Source organism: Stenella coeruleoalba (assembly GCF_951394435.1).
Source record: "Stenella coeruleoalba genome assembly, chromosome: 6".
Taxonomy (NCBI): Eukaryota; Metazoa; Chordata; class Mammalia; order Artiodactyla; family Delphinidae; genus Stenella; species Stenella coeruleoalba.
In genome coordinates, this window is record NC_137151.1 from 54,839,349 (window position 1) to 54,854,100 (window position 14,752).

General features: G+C 37.0%; 1 long non-coding RNA gene across 2 annotated transcripts in view; it reads left to right on the plus strand.

Moving 5' to 3' along the window:
* Positions 1–14,752, plus strand: part of LOC307188051 — a 165,792-nt gene that overhangs the window by 79,958 nt on the left and 71,082 nt on the right. The window lies entirely within an intron of this gene.

A 14,752-nucleotide genomic window follows, 5' to 3' on the forward strand; every position in this document is an offset into this window, starting at 1 on the left:
TTTTGAATATATGTTTATCAGTGATGTTGGACTATAATTTTCTTTTTTGCATGATATCTTTGTCTGGTTTTGATATTAAGTTGATGCTGGCCTCATAGAATGAGTAGGGAAGCGTTCCTTCCTCTGCAGTGTTTTGTAATAGTTGGAGGACGATAGGTGTTAACTCTCCTCTAAATATTTGGTAAAATTCACCTGTGAAGCCATCTGGTCCTGGACTTTTGTTTGTTGGGAGTTTAATTACTGATTCAATTTCATTACTGGTAATTGGTCCATTTATATTTTCTGTTTCTTCCTGGTTCACTCTTGGGAGATTGTATATTTATAGATATTTGTCCATTTCTTCTAGGTTGTCCATTTTATCGGCATATAGTTGTTCATAATAGTCTCTTATGAGTTTTTGTGTTTCTGTGGTGTTGGTTGTAACTTCTCTTTTTTTCATTTCTGATTTTATTGATTTGGGCCCTCTCTTTTTTTTCTCTTGATGAGTCTGGCTAAAGGTTTATTAATTTTATTTAATTTTTCCAAGAACCAGCTTTTAGTTTCATTCATTTTTTCTGGTTTGTTTTTAGTCTCTATTTCATTTATTTTGGCTCTGACATTTATGATTTCTTTCGTTCTACTATCTTTAGGATTTGATTGTTCTTTTCCTAGCTCCTTTAGACATAAGATTAGATTGTTTATTTGAGATATTCCTTGTTTCCTGAGGCAAGCTTGTATCATTATAAACTTCCCTCATAGAAGTATTTTTGCTGCAGCCTATAGATTTTGGATCATTGTGTTCTCATTTTCATTTACATCTTGGTTTTTTTTAATATCTTTGGTTTCTTCAGTGGTCCATTGATTGTTTAGTAGCATATTGTTTAGCCTCCAGGTGTTTGTGTGTTTTTGCAATTTTTTCCAAGAGTTTATTTCTAGTCTCACAACATTATTGTCAGAAAATATGCTTGATATGATTTCAGTTTTCTTAAATTTACCAAGGCTTGTTTTGTGGCCTAGCATGTTATTTATCCTAGAGAATGTTCCATGTGCACTTGAAGAGAATGTGTATTCTTCTGCTTTCAGATGGCAATTAAGTCCATCTGGTCTAATGTGTTATTTAAGGCCAGTGTTTCCTTGTTGATTTTCTTTCTGGGTGATCTGTACATTGATGCAAGTGGGGTGTTAAATTCCCCTACTATTATTGTGTTACTATCAGTTTCTCCCTTTATGTCCATTAATATTTGCTTTATGTATTGAGGTGCTCCAATGTTGGATGCATATATATTTACAATTGAAATCTTTTTCTTGGATTGATCCCTTGATCATTATGTAATATCTTTTTGGCTCTTGTAACAGTATTTTAAAGTCTATTTTATCTAACATAGGTATTCATATCCTGGATTACTTGCGATTTCCTTTTGCATGGAATACTTTTTTCCATCCCCTCACTTTCAGTCTGTGTGTCTTTAGATCTGAAGTGAGTCTCTTATAGGCAGCACATATACGTGTCTTGTTTTTGTATGCATTCAGCCACTCTATGTCTTTTGATTGGGATATTTAGTCCATTTAAATTTAAGATAATTACTGATAGTATGTTTTTATTGCCATTTTGTTCATTGTTTGGGGGTTGTTTTGTAGGTCTGGTTTTTTTTTGCCTTCTTTTGTTCTCTTGTGATTTGATGACTATCTTTAGTGATATGTTTGGATTCCTTTTTCTTTTTTGTGTGTATATCTATTATAGATTTATGGTTTGTGGTTATAATGAGGTTTTTATATAGCAATCTATATACATATGTGATAATTCTAAGTTGCTAATATCTTAATTTCAAATGCATTTTAACAGCACTGTATGTGTACTCTTCTCTCCTCATGATTACTGTTTTTGATGTTATATCTTACATCTAATTGTTTTATGTATCCCTTAACTGGTTATGTGGATATAGATGATTTTACTATTTGTCTTTTAACTTCCATAATAGCTTTGTGTGAGGATGATTTCCTACCTTTACGGTATGTTTGCCTTTACTATTGGGTGTTTTCATTTTGTAATATTCATGTTACCTGTTGTGGAGTTTTCTTTTTCACTTAGAGAAGATCCTTTAACATTTCTTGTTAAGCTGGTTTAGTGTTGCTAAACTGTTTAACTTTTGCTTGTCTGTAAACCTTTTGATCTCTCCATCAGGTCTAATTAGGACCCTTACTGGATAAAGTATCCTTGGTTGTAGACTTTTTCCTTTTATTACTTTAAATACATCATGCCACTCTCATCTGGCCTGCAGATTTTCTGCTGAAAAGTCAGCTGATAACCTTATGGGAGTGCCTTTGTATGTTATTTGTTGTGTTTCCCTTGCTGCTTTTAGTATTCTCTCTTTATCTTTAATTTTTGCCATGTTAATTAAAATCTGTCTTGGTGTGTTCTTCTTTGGGTTAATCTTGTATGGGACTATCTACACTTTCTGGGCTTGGATCACTGTTTCCTTTACTAGGTTAGGGGAGTTTTCAGCTATTATGTCTTCAAATATGTTCTCAGCCCCTTTCTTTCTCTCTCTTCTTCTGGGAATGCAATGCAAATAATGTGTGCAATGCAAATAATGCAAATACCAGTGTGCTTGATGTTGTCACAAAGGTCCCTTAAACTGTCCTCATTTCTTTTCATTCTTTTTTCTTTTCTCTGTTCAGCATCAGCGATTTCCACTACTCTGTCTTCTAGCTCACTGATCCATTCCTCCGTATCATTTAGTCTACTATTGATTCCTTCTAGTGTATTTTTCATTTCAGTTATTGTATGCTTCATTGCTGTTTGGTTGTTCTTTGTATTTTTAACTCTTTGTTAAAAACTTCAAACTTTTCATTCTGTGCATCCAGTCTTCTCCTGAGTAGAATATGTATGCTAAATTGCTGTACTATGTGTATGAGAGGTTGGGTTCTTTTTTTTTCCCCCAACAAATGATCTTACATAGTTTCGACATTTTTAGATATGAATATAGGACACAAATGTACTTGCCAGATATGAACTCGCTTGTTGAAAAAATGCCTAAAAAAACTCAGATTATACTAAAATATTTAACTATTATCTTTGAGTGGTGCTACTCCAGGTTATTTCTTCATATTTGCTCTATTTTCCATCTTTCTATAATGAAAAATGTATTATAGAATGTTGGAATGGCAGTTTTCTGCTGGTTTGGGAAGTCAGGTCAGTCTGCTAATTACCAAGAGACTTAGTGGGCGACTAATAATTCTTTTAGTGAATTCATAATTTCATTTTTTCTAAATTATACATATCATTGTTTAAAAAGATTAATATAATAGTTCTACAAGGTTTATAGTAAAAAGTAGCAGTCCAGAGTACATCACCAAGATGGTGATATAGAACCTGACTTTGCTCCCCTCCCCAGCCAAGAACAATAACTAACAGCTCTTCATGGACAAAACACCACTGAGAAAATCCTAGAACATGGGGTGAGGCTGACACACCCCTGCAACACAGAGACTGAGACAGATTGCATTAGAAGGGTAAGAGGAGTGGCTTATCCTGACTGCATTACCCATCCCCCAGGCTGATGCAGGATCACACAGAGAGGTCTCTCCTGAGCCTACAGTTGCAGCAGGGGGAAAAGAAAGCCCAAGATGGTTATCCAGTGCCCCCAGTGTTGTGGGTTCCTTTTTGGGAGCCCCCACTCTGGTCTCACCCCATGGGAACTGCAGGAGAATCTGAGGGATCTGAACACTGGGAATCTGATTATGATGGAGAAAGGGAAGGAGCTTGCAACAACCAGCAACTGGACCTTGGCAGACTGAATTCCTACCTGCAGCACCCAAGTAGTAGTCCCAACCAGAGGCTTTTTGCTCCTCTTCAGAGCCAAGTCATTGGCACAGACTGACCAGGGTACTTGATGAGGTGCAAGTCTGTTAGATTTGGGTCCTCAAACAAAGACTTGCCAGCCCTCAAGCCTGGTCTGCCTCCACTCAGGCAGGGAGGCTGAGTCATAGCCTGGCCCACTGCTGAATGTATCTCCTGACACTGTATCAACGGAAAGGCGGCCAAGAGCACCTGGAAGCTGTGTAGCTCAGCAATGTTTGAGCAGAGAGTACAGCAGACAGAGCTGATAGGCTGTAGAGCCAAGGCAGTGACCCTATTTGGCCAAGGAGCTTGGGGCATGGGTCAGCTTGAGTCAAGACCACAAAGAGCCTTACCAACCTTGGAGTTGGTTCTCTCACTCTGCCCAGGCAGGTAAATGATTCAGAGCCCTGTCCACTGTTGAATGCATCCTGCAGTCTGCCCAACCAGGAAACCTAACCAGATCACACAGAAAGCTGCATAGCTCATCTAACAGCCTTGCTTATAGGGGTACTTGTACAGGGAGCAAAGCCTGTGGCTTTTCCCATCAGCAAAGAAAAACCAGTGGTCCTATGTGGCCAGGATTCAGTGCATAGTCTTGCCTGATTTAGGTCCCCCAAACAAGCTGCGTAGGCCCTGGGACACATCTTGATGCTCTGTCAAGGCAGGGAAGTTAATCCATAGCTCCAGTTACTGCTGAGGATAATCTAGGAAGTCTGATCAATGAACCCAGGCAATGATGGAGCCCACCCTAAAGCCTTTGCTTGGGCAGGGAACAAAGCCAGCAGTCCTATCCAACTGTTCTTAGTCAGTGGCAGTCCCCCAACCCCCGACCTCAGAGCCTAAGCAGTGGCCTCGCCCATAACAAAACCCTGATAGTGAGCCCTAGGACATTACCAGCAGTAATGTCCAGAAACCCATGTTGAGCTGTAGTGAATAACTGTCTCTGCCAAAGTGAACCTGTAAAGTCTGGAAGCAGAAATTGCTTACTCAAATGCACAGATACCAACGTAAGGAATCAAGGATCATGGAAAATCAGGTAAACATGACACCAAAGAAATTAATAAAGCTCTAATAGCTGACCCTAAAGAAATGGAGATTTATGAACTGTCAGACAAAAAGTTCAGAATAATCATTTTAAAGTAGTGAAGTACAAGAACACACAGACAACTAAACAAAATAAGGAACACAATGCGTTAGCAAAACAAGAAGTTCAAAGAATAGAAACCATCAAAACAAATCTCTTAGCTGAAATACGCAATGACTAAACTGAAGAACTCAATAGAGAGCTTCAAGAGCAGACTCAACCATGCAGAAGAAAGAACTAGTGACCTAGAACATAGGACATCTGAAATTATATTGTAATAGAAGAAAAAAGTATGAAAAAGAATGAAGAAGGCTACAGGACTTATAAGACACAATCAAAAAATGTCCACATTATGAAAGTTCTAGAAAGAGAAAAGAGAAAGGACTAGAAAGCATATTTAAGATAATAATGGCTGAAAATTTCCCAAGCCTGAGGAGAGAAATAGACATCCAGATCCATAAAGCTGAAAGAATCCCAAATGGGTTAAACCTGAATAGAGCCCACCAAAACACATAATAGTTACATTGTCAAAAGTCAAAGACCAAAAAATTTAAGAACAGCAAGAGAAAAAATAGGAATTATACAAGAACCCCCATAAGACTGTCATCAGACTTTCTCAACATAAAGTTTTCAGGCCAGCAGAGAATGTTATGATTTATTTAAAAATATTGAAAGAATGAAAAAAATCAACCACAATTTACCAGTATTAAAATTCAATCAGTAACTTAAAAACTCCCAACAAACAAAAAGTCCAGGGCCAGAACATTTAGTGAAGAGTGTTGACACCTATCCTTCTCAACCTATGACAAAAAAAATTGCAGAGGAAGGAATGCATTTGAACTCATTCTATGAGCCCAGCATCACCCTCATAACAAAACCAAAGATATCACAATAAAATTACAGGCCAATATCACTGATGAACATAGATGCAAAAAATCCTCAATAAGATATTAGCAAATCAAGTCCAATAATACATCAAAAGATTTATAAACCATGATCAAGTGGCCTTTATCCGAGGGATGCAAAGATTATTTTGTTAATATTTGCAGATCAATCAATGTGACACACCACATTTACAAATTGAAGAATAAAAACTGTATGATCATCTTAATAGATGCAGAAAAAGCTTTTGACAAAATTCAACATGAATTTATGATTTAAAAAAAAAAATTCTCCAGAAAATGGGCAAAGAGGGAATATACTGGGTGGGCCGAAAAGTGCCTTCAGTTTTTTAAGTAAAAATAAAAGATACATTTTTCATTTTCACCAAGAACTTTACTGAACAACATACCGCCCTTTTGTTCCACTAACTTCTGCCATTTTTCAGGCAACTTCATAATTCCATCTTCCCAAAACTTTTATCTTTTTGAGCAAAGAATTGTTCCAGGTGCCTTTTACAGTCTTCCAGAGAATTGAAAATTTTTCCATTAAGAGAATTTTGTAAAGACTGAAATAAATGGAAATCCGAAGGTGCAATATTTGATGGATACGGTGGATGAATCAGAACTTCCCAGCCAAGATGTAACAGTTTTTGCCTGGTCATCAAAGAAACATTCTGTCTTGCGTTATCCTGATGGAAGGTTGTGCGTTTTCTGTTTACTAATTCTGGATGGTTTTTGTCGAGTGCTGCTTTCAATTGGTCTAATTGGGAGCAGTACTTGTTGGAATTAATTGTTTGGTTTTCCAGAAGGAGCTCATAATAGAGGACTCCCTTCCAATCACACCATATACACATCACCCTCTTTGGTTGAAGACCGGCGTTTGGTGGTGTTGGTGGTGTTTCATCTCACTTCCCCCATGATCTCTTCCATTCCACATTGTTGTACAGTATCTGCTTTTCATTACCATCAAAATTTGGTTTAAAAATAGAACATTTTCATTACATTTCAGTAGAGAATTACACGTGGAAACATGGTCAAGAAGAGTTTTTTCACTTAACTTATGTGGAACCCAAACATCAAAGCGATTCACATAACCAAGCTGGTGTAAATGATTTTCAGCACTTGATTTGGATATTTTGAGTATGTCAGCTACCTTCTGCATGTTATAACATTGATTGTTCTCAATTATTATTTTGATTTGATCGCTATCAACTTCAACTAGTCTACCCTACAGTGGAGCATTGTCCAGTGAGAAATCTCCAGCATGAAACTTTGCAAACCACTTTTGACACATTCGATCAGTGACAGCACCTTCTCCATACACTGTACAAAACTTTTTTTTTTTGCATTTCAGTTGCGTTTTAACCTTTCTTGAAATAATAAAGCATAATATGCTGAAAATGTTGCTTTTTCTCTTCCATCTTCAATATTAAAATGGCTACACAAAAACTCACCAATTTTGATGTCTTTTTTTAAATGCATGCTGATATGACAGCTGTCAAATACAAACTAACAAAATTGTTTCAAATGAAGTTAAAGACAACTAAGTGCTACTAGAGCCATCTTATGGAAAAAACCAAACTAACCTTTTGGCCTACCTAATATCTCAACATAATGAAAGTCATATATGACAGAACTACAGCTAACATCATAATTGTGAAAAGCTGAAAGCATTTCCTCTAAGATCAGGAACAAGACAAGGATACCCACTTTTGCCACTTTTATTCAAAGTAGTTTTGGAAGTCCTAGCCACAGCAATCAGAGAAGAAAAATAAATAAAAGGAATCCAAATTGGGAGAGAAGAAGTAAAGCTGTCACTGTTTGCATATGATAATATACATTGAAAATCCTAAAGATGCCACCAGAAAACTGCTAGAGTTCATCCATGAATTTGATAAAACTTCAGAATACAAAATTAATGCACAGAAATCTGTTGCATTTCTATACACTAACAACAAAAGATCAGAAAGAGAAATTAAGGAAATAATCCCATTTACCACTGCATCAAAAAGAATAAAATACTCAGGAAAAAACCTACCTAAGGAGGCAAAAGATCTATACTCCAAAAACTATAAGACACTGATGAAAAAAATTCAAGACATCACAAATAGATGGAAAGATATAGACTGTGTTCTTGGATTGGAAGAATCAATATTGTTTAAAGGATCATACTACCCAAGGCAATCTACAGATTCAATGCCATCCCTATCAAAATACCAATGGCCTTTTCTCACAGAGCTAGACCAAATAATCTTAAAATTTGTATGGAAACACAAAAGACACCAAATAGCTAAAACAATTTTGAGAAAGAAGAATGAGGAATGATAGAGGAATGATGCTCCCTGACTTCAGACTATACGACAGACCTACAGTAATCAAAACAGTATGATACTGGGACAAAAACAGTCACATAGATCAATGGAACAGGATAGAGAGCCCAGCAATAAACCTATGCACTTATTGGCAATTAATCTACAACAAAGGAGGCAAGAATATACACTGGAGAAAAGACAGTCTCTTCAACAAGTGGTGCTGGGAAAACTGGACAGCTACATGTAAAAGAATGAAGTAATGACATTCTGTAACACAATTTACAGAAACAAACTCAAAATAGATTAAAGACCTAAATGTAAGATGAGATACTATAAAACTCCTAGAGAAAAGCACAAGCATAACACTCCTTGATATAAATCACAGCAATATTTTTTTGGATCCATCTCCTGAAGTAAAGGAAATAAAAACAAAAATAAACAAATAGACCTAATTAAAATTAAAAGCTTCTGCACAGTAAAGAAAGCCACTGACGATAAAAAGACAACCTACTGGATGGGAGAATACACTTTTAAATGATATGACTGATAAGGAATTAAAACCCAACATACATAAACAGCTCATACAACTCAACATCAAAAAAACAACCCAATCAAAAAAATGGACAGAAGACCTAATAGACATTTTTCCAAAGAAGACATACTGTACAAATGGCAAACAGACACAAGAAAAAATGTTCAACGTCATCAGTCATCAGGGAAATGCAAATAAAAACCACAGTGAGATATCACCTCACACCTGTCAGAATGGCTATCAAAAAGAACACAACAGATGTTGGCAAGGATGTGGAGAAAAGGGATCCTGTCTACACTCTTGGCTGGAATGTAAATTGGTGTAGCCACTGTGGAAAACAGTATGGAGATTCCTCAGAAAACTAGACGTAGAACTTCCATATGTTACAGCAATTCCATTCTTGGGTATATATCTGAAAAAATAAGAAGACACTAATTTGAAAAGATACATGTACCTCAATGTTCATAGCAGCATTATTTATAATTGCCAAGATATAGAAGCAACTTAAGTGTCCTTCGACAGATGAATGGATAAAGGTGTGGTATGTATATATATATAATATATATATATATATATAATATATATATGCAATGGAATATTACTTAACCATGAAAAATGAAATCCTGCCATTTGTAACAACATGGATGGACTTGGAGGGTTTTATGTAAGTAAAATAAATCAGAGAGAGACAAATACAGTATGATATCACTTATATTTATGTGGAATCTAAGAAATACAACAAACTAGTGAATATAACAAAAAAGAAACAGACTCACAGTTATAGAGAATGACTTAGTGGTTACCAGTGGGGAAAGGGAAGTGGGGAGGGGCATGATAGGGGGAAGGTATTAAGAGGCACAAACTACCATGTATAAAATCAACAAGGACTCATTGTACAGCACAAAAAACATAGCCAATATTTTATAATAGCTGTATGTGGAATATAGCCTTTAAAAATTGTGAACCATTATGTTGTATACATGAAACTAATATAATATTATACATCAACTATACCTCAATTAAAAACATGGAAAAAAAATCAAGTTGGTTGCTCATTGCCCCCCACACCCGCAAAAGAATAGGAAAAGTGTGATCTTTGCCATGTTTTTGTTCAGTTTTGCTTGCATTATTACATTTTACCTGAAAGTTTCTTGTATGAATCCTTTCAAGTCAATTGTTATTTTATAACAGTTAATTTGCATAGAAGTAGATACATAATCAATAAATCCACTTAACTGAATAAACCTTAGGAACAAGTCATTTCGATACATTGAAAACAAGCAAATGCTTGGGGGAAGGGGTGCTCTGTCAGCCCTTCTACATGGGGGATCTTCCAGGCTTCTCTGTATTATTTGTAACACAAGTAATGCTGTCAGTGTCCACTCCTCGGTTAGTATTAGTAATGCTTAAAATCGTTTTCTAGGTGTAAAATAAATATATATACATAGAAATTTCTTCCTACATTTCAGTGGATCATCTTATGCATCTCTGCAATATATGGACCCCATAGTCTGCTCTTTGGAAACCTCCTTTTCTCACCATCACTGGGCTAACTAACTCAGATCCCAAGCAGCAGGAGGCAGTAATTAGAAATCTAGCTGCATATCAGGCAGTAATTAGAAATCTAGCTGTATATCAGGCATCTTGGGTGCTAAAAATTAAAAACATGGAGTCTCTGATTATAACACCAGATATGTCATCCTGGCTAGACTCCAGGAGTTTGCATTTTTAACATCACCTTAGTGATTCAAAGACAGTTATTGTCATCCCCATTCACTATGGAACCACTGGTAGGGGAAACACGCTAGACAGGAAATCAGGAGTTCTAAGTTCAGGTATCTCCCTGCCAGGCTACTTATCTGGGTAAGGCACTTGACTTTTCCCCATGCCTATTCAGTAAAACTGAAAGATTGGATGAGAGATGACCTACTTTAAGGTCTTCCTTAGTGCTAACATTCTAATGTTAATCACCTGCAGGGCAGAAGTTTTTTCTTTTTCCCTCAAGCGTGGGTTGAAAATTCTTTCAGAATTAGCATTAACATTTCCATCGCCCAAGATGTTTGTAGGAGCAGCTTATCTCAATTCTTATAGAAACTTAAAAATTGAGGTCCAGAGAAAATAATCCTTAAGAGTTAACCATTGTATCAATCCATAGTCAGAAATTGAACCTAAATTAAGTGACATCAAACTTTTATCACCCCATGGTAGACTTAAAAAAAATTTTTTTTTTAAATTTCAAACATATTTTATTGACTTTTGAACGGGGCGCTAAATGAGCCACCTATATAGCAGAACCCAAAAAGGGGAAAGCGCAAATAAATGTAGAGACTCAGAGTAACAGAAATGAGGGTGGTGGCTTCGGTGAGTTTGAAATGCATATGAGGTGGAGTTAGGAAGAGCCCAGTCTGCAATGGCAGGGAGTTTATGCCTAATGACTGGAAATAAGCTAATTCCTTCTGGGAGGAGGAACTGGGTATGCCCAACTGGGTATTGATATAGTTTTCTGAAGTTCATTTCTGGGCCTATCCTGCAGAAAAGGCTATTTGAGTCTTCATGTGTAGGAAGGGGTCTAAAAAATATAGACATCTAACACACAATCTTTGAGTCTAAAGGATTCTTAACTGCCATGCTTCCCAATGGTAGATTTTTAAATCAAACAGCCATGCAGCAAGATATAATGTCTCTGTAACTAATCCATCTGGTGACTACTGTGGTTGGCAAGAGCATCTAAAGAGAAGAACTGTACTCTTTGAGGACCATCACGACTCTCAAAATCCTATTCTTTCTACTCTCTACCTTGTATTTTTCTTATAGTGTGGCAGTTTTATGAATTTTTGGTTTGGTTCTTAGAAGAACAATGATTGCCCATGGATCTAGGACTCAGTGGTACTTGTTTGGGTCATCAGGGTCAGAGACACTCAGGGGCTATCTCTGCAGGCAGCTGCCTTCAGGAAAGCGGCTCCCTTCTTGGGGTTTGCTGATCATTTTGACCATCTTTTAAATTTTTCTCAGGCTTTGACTTTTCAGCTGTTGCATCTACAGGGGATGAGATCTACTTAATTAACAGGAAAGAAGAGGTTCCATTTCAAGATGGCAGTATAGGAAGATCCTAAATTCACCTCCTCCCACAAGACAACAAATAGACAGCTACATATGGAACAAGTTCCTCTGAAAAAAAAACCTAAAAACTGGCCCAGCAACCCCTTCACATCAGGCAAGGAGAGAAAAACCACACTGAAGCAGGCAGGAAAACCTGAAACACAATCTTGCCATAAACTCCACCTCTTGCATGGTAACCCAGAATTGGGAGGAAACTCAAAACCCAGAGCTTCTCCCTGAGGAATGAATGTTTTGTAAGCCACGTTGGGCACCCCAACTTTGAAGACCTCCACCTGAGAGATGAACTCCCAAAACATCTGGCTTTGAAGACCAAGTAGGCTCCCATTCATGAGACCCATGGGGCTGTGGAAAACTCTGAAACAGCTCTAAAATAGTTCATGGGCAAACTCACCCATCCCAGGGCCCAGACAGAAGCAGCTCTCTGAAAAATGCCCAGATTTTGTGAAAAAGACTCATTTACTCCTTTTAAAGTGTTGGTCTGAGGGGCCAGAACCTACTGGGATACTCTCTGGGGACAGAGGCTGGTGGGTGCCGTCTTCCTGCTCTCCCTCTACCTTCTAAAGCTGGCGGGTGCCATCCTTTTATTCCCCCTCTTATTTCTCTTTTGAAATTTCTTCCTGTTTTTTCCTTTTCTCCTATTCCATTTTTCTTTCTCAGTGGATGCCGTCTTTGTACTCCCCCTCTGCCTTGCTTCAGTTAATGCGTACCATCTTTGCACTCTCCCTCTGCTGTGCTCTAGAGTGCCAATATCTCCTAGGAGGAGCCCCATCTGGTGCCCTGGTTTTTATGTCTAAGGACCCTGTCTTTATGGCTGCCACCCAGGGGATCCCCCTTGGGGTCCCCCTTGTTGCCTGGAGGTCAGGGGGACTTGCATTCCTGGGTCTCAAGGGACTGTAGCAGTTGGAAAGACAGTTTTTGGTGGACTATTACTCCCAGGCACTGCACAGACAGTAGACTTAAACTTACCTTCAGTGTTTCTGAGAAAGAGGCCTATTTGCTTGTCCAGCAGCTTTGGGCAGAGGGACAGGCTTCTGGTTTGACTCACTTATAGAGGCCTACAGATGCTCTCAGGGAATAAAGGTAATTACAAATTTTGTACTCTACCTCTTCCTTGCTCGAGATCATTGATATATTCAAGAAAGGAGGTTATATCTTGCCTGGTGCCATGAATTTTTGTAGCTGCTTCCAAGAGGCACCTCTACATTGCCTGGCTCTGGTGACCAGTGAAGTGAGGCTTACGCTCATGAATCTCACAGGACTGTAACCAATGGAAAAAGTGTAATTTTTTAATTGAAGTACAGTTGATTTACAATACTATGTTAGTTTCAAGTCTACAGCATGGTGATTGAGTATTTTTGCAGATTATACTCCGTGATACATTATTACAAAATACTGAGTGTAATTCCCTGTGCTATACAGTATATCCTTGTTACTTATTTTATATGTAGATACATGTGCCTGTTAGCCAGCTGCTTATATCTTCTTCGAAAAAATGTCTTTTCAGGTCCTCTGCTCATTTTTTGATTGGGTTGTTTTTTTTGATATCGAGTTGTATGAGCTGTGTGTATATTTTGGATATTAACACCTTGTCAGCTGCATCCTTTGCAAATGTTGTCTCCCATTCAATAGGTTTTCTTTTCATTTTGTTGATGGTTTCCTTTGTTGTGCAAGAGCTTTTAAGTTTAGTTAGGTCCCATTTGCTTACTTTTGCTTTTATTTCTTTTGCATTAGAGTCTGATTTATGAAAATATTGTTACAATTTGTGTCAGAGTGTTTGCTTTGTGTTCTCTTCTAGGAGTTTCATGGTTTCAGGTCTTACATTTAGGCCTTTAAACTATTTTGAGTTTTTTTGTATATGGTGTGAAGGAATGTTCTAATCTCATTGTTTTACATGTGGCTGTTTCATTTATCCCAGCACCACTTGTTGAAGAGACTGTCTTTTCTCCACTGTATATTTTTGCTTCCTTTGTTGTAGATTGACCATAGGTGCGTGAGTTTATTTCTGGGCTCTTTATTATGTTCCATTGATCTATGTGTCTGTTTTTGTGCCAATACCTCACTGTTTTTTGATTACTGTAGTTTTGTAGTATAGTCTGAAGTTTGGGAGGGTTATACTTCCAGCTTTATTCTTTTTTCTCAGGATTGCTTTAGCAATTTGCAGTCTTTTGTGGTTCCATATGAATTTTAGGATTATTTGTTCTAGTTCTGTGAAAAATGGCATGGGTGTTTTGACAGTGATTGCATTAAAATTGTAGATTGCTTTGAGTAGTGTGGCCATTTTAACTATTAATTCTTCCAAACCAAAACACAGGATATATTTCCATTTCTTTGAATCAATTTCCTTTATTAATGTTTTATAGTTTTTAGTGTACAGGTCTTTCACCTTCTTAGTTAAACTTATTCCTAGGTTTTTTTGGTTTTTTTTTTTTAAACTTTTCTCATTCTGATATTTCATTAGTGTATAGAAATGCAATAAATTTCTGTGTATTAATCTTGTATCCTGAAACCTTGATGAATTCATTTATTAGTTTTAATAGTTTTGGGGTGGTAACTTTAGGGTTCTCTATATAAAGTAACATGTCATCTGAAAATAGTAATAATTTTACCTCTTCCTTTCCAATTTGAATACATTTTATTTATTTTTTTCTGTTTGACTGCTGTGGCTAGGACTGCCAATACTATGTCAAATAGAAGTGGCAAAAGTGAGCCTCCTTGGGCTATTCCTGAATTTAGTGGGAACACTTTCAGCTTTTCACCATTGAGTGTTATGTTGGCTGTAAGTTTGTCATAAATTGCTTTTATTATGGTGAGATATGTTCCCTCAACACCCACTTTGGTGAGAGTTTTTGTTTTTTTAATCATGAATGGATGGTGAATTTTGTCAAATATTTTTTCTGTGTCAATTGATATTATCATGTGTTTTTTTTCATTACTTTTATGTGGCGGATAACATTGCTTGATTTGCGAATGTTGAACCATTCTTGTGACCCTGGAATGAATCCA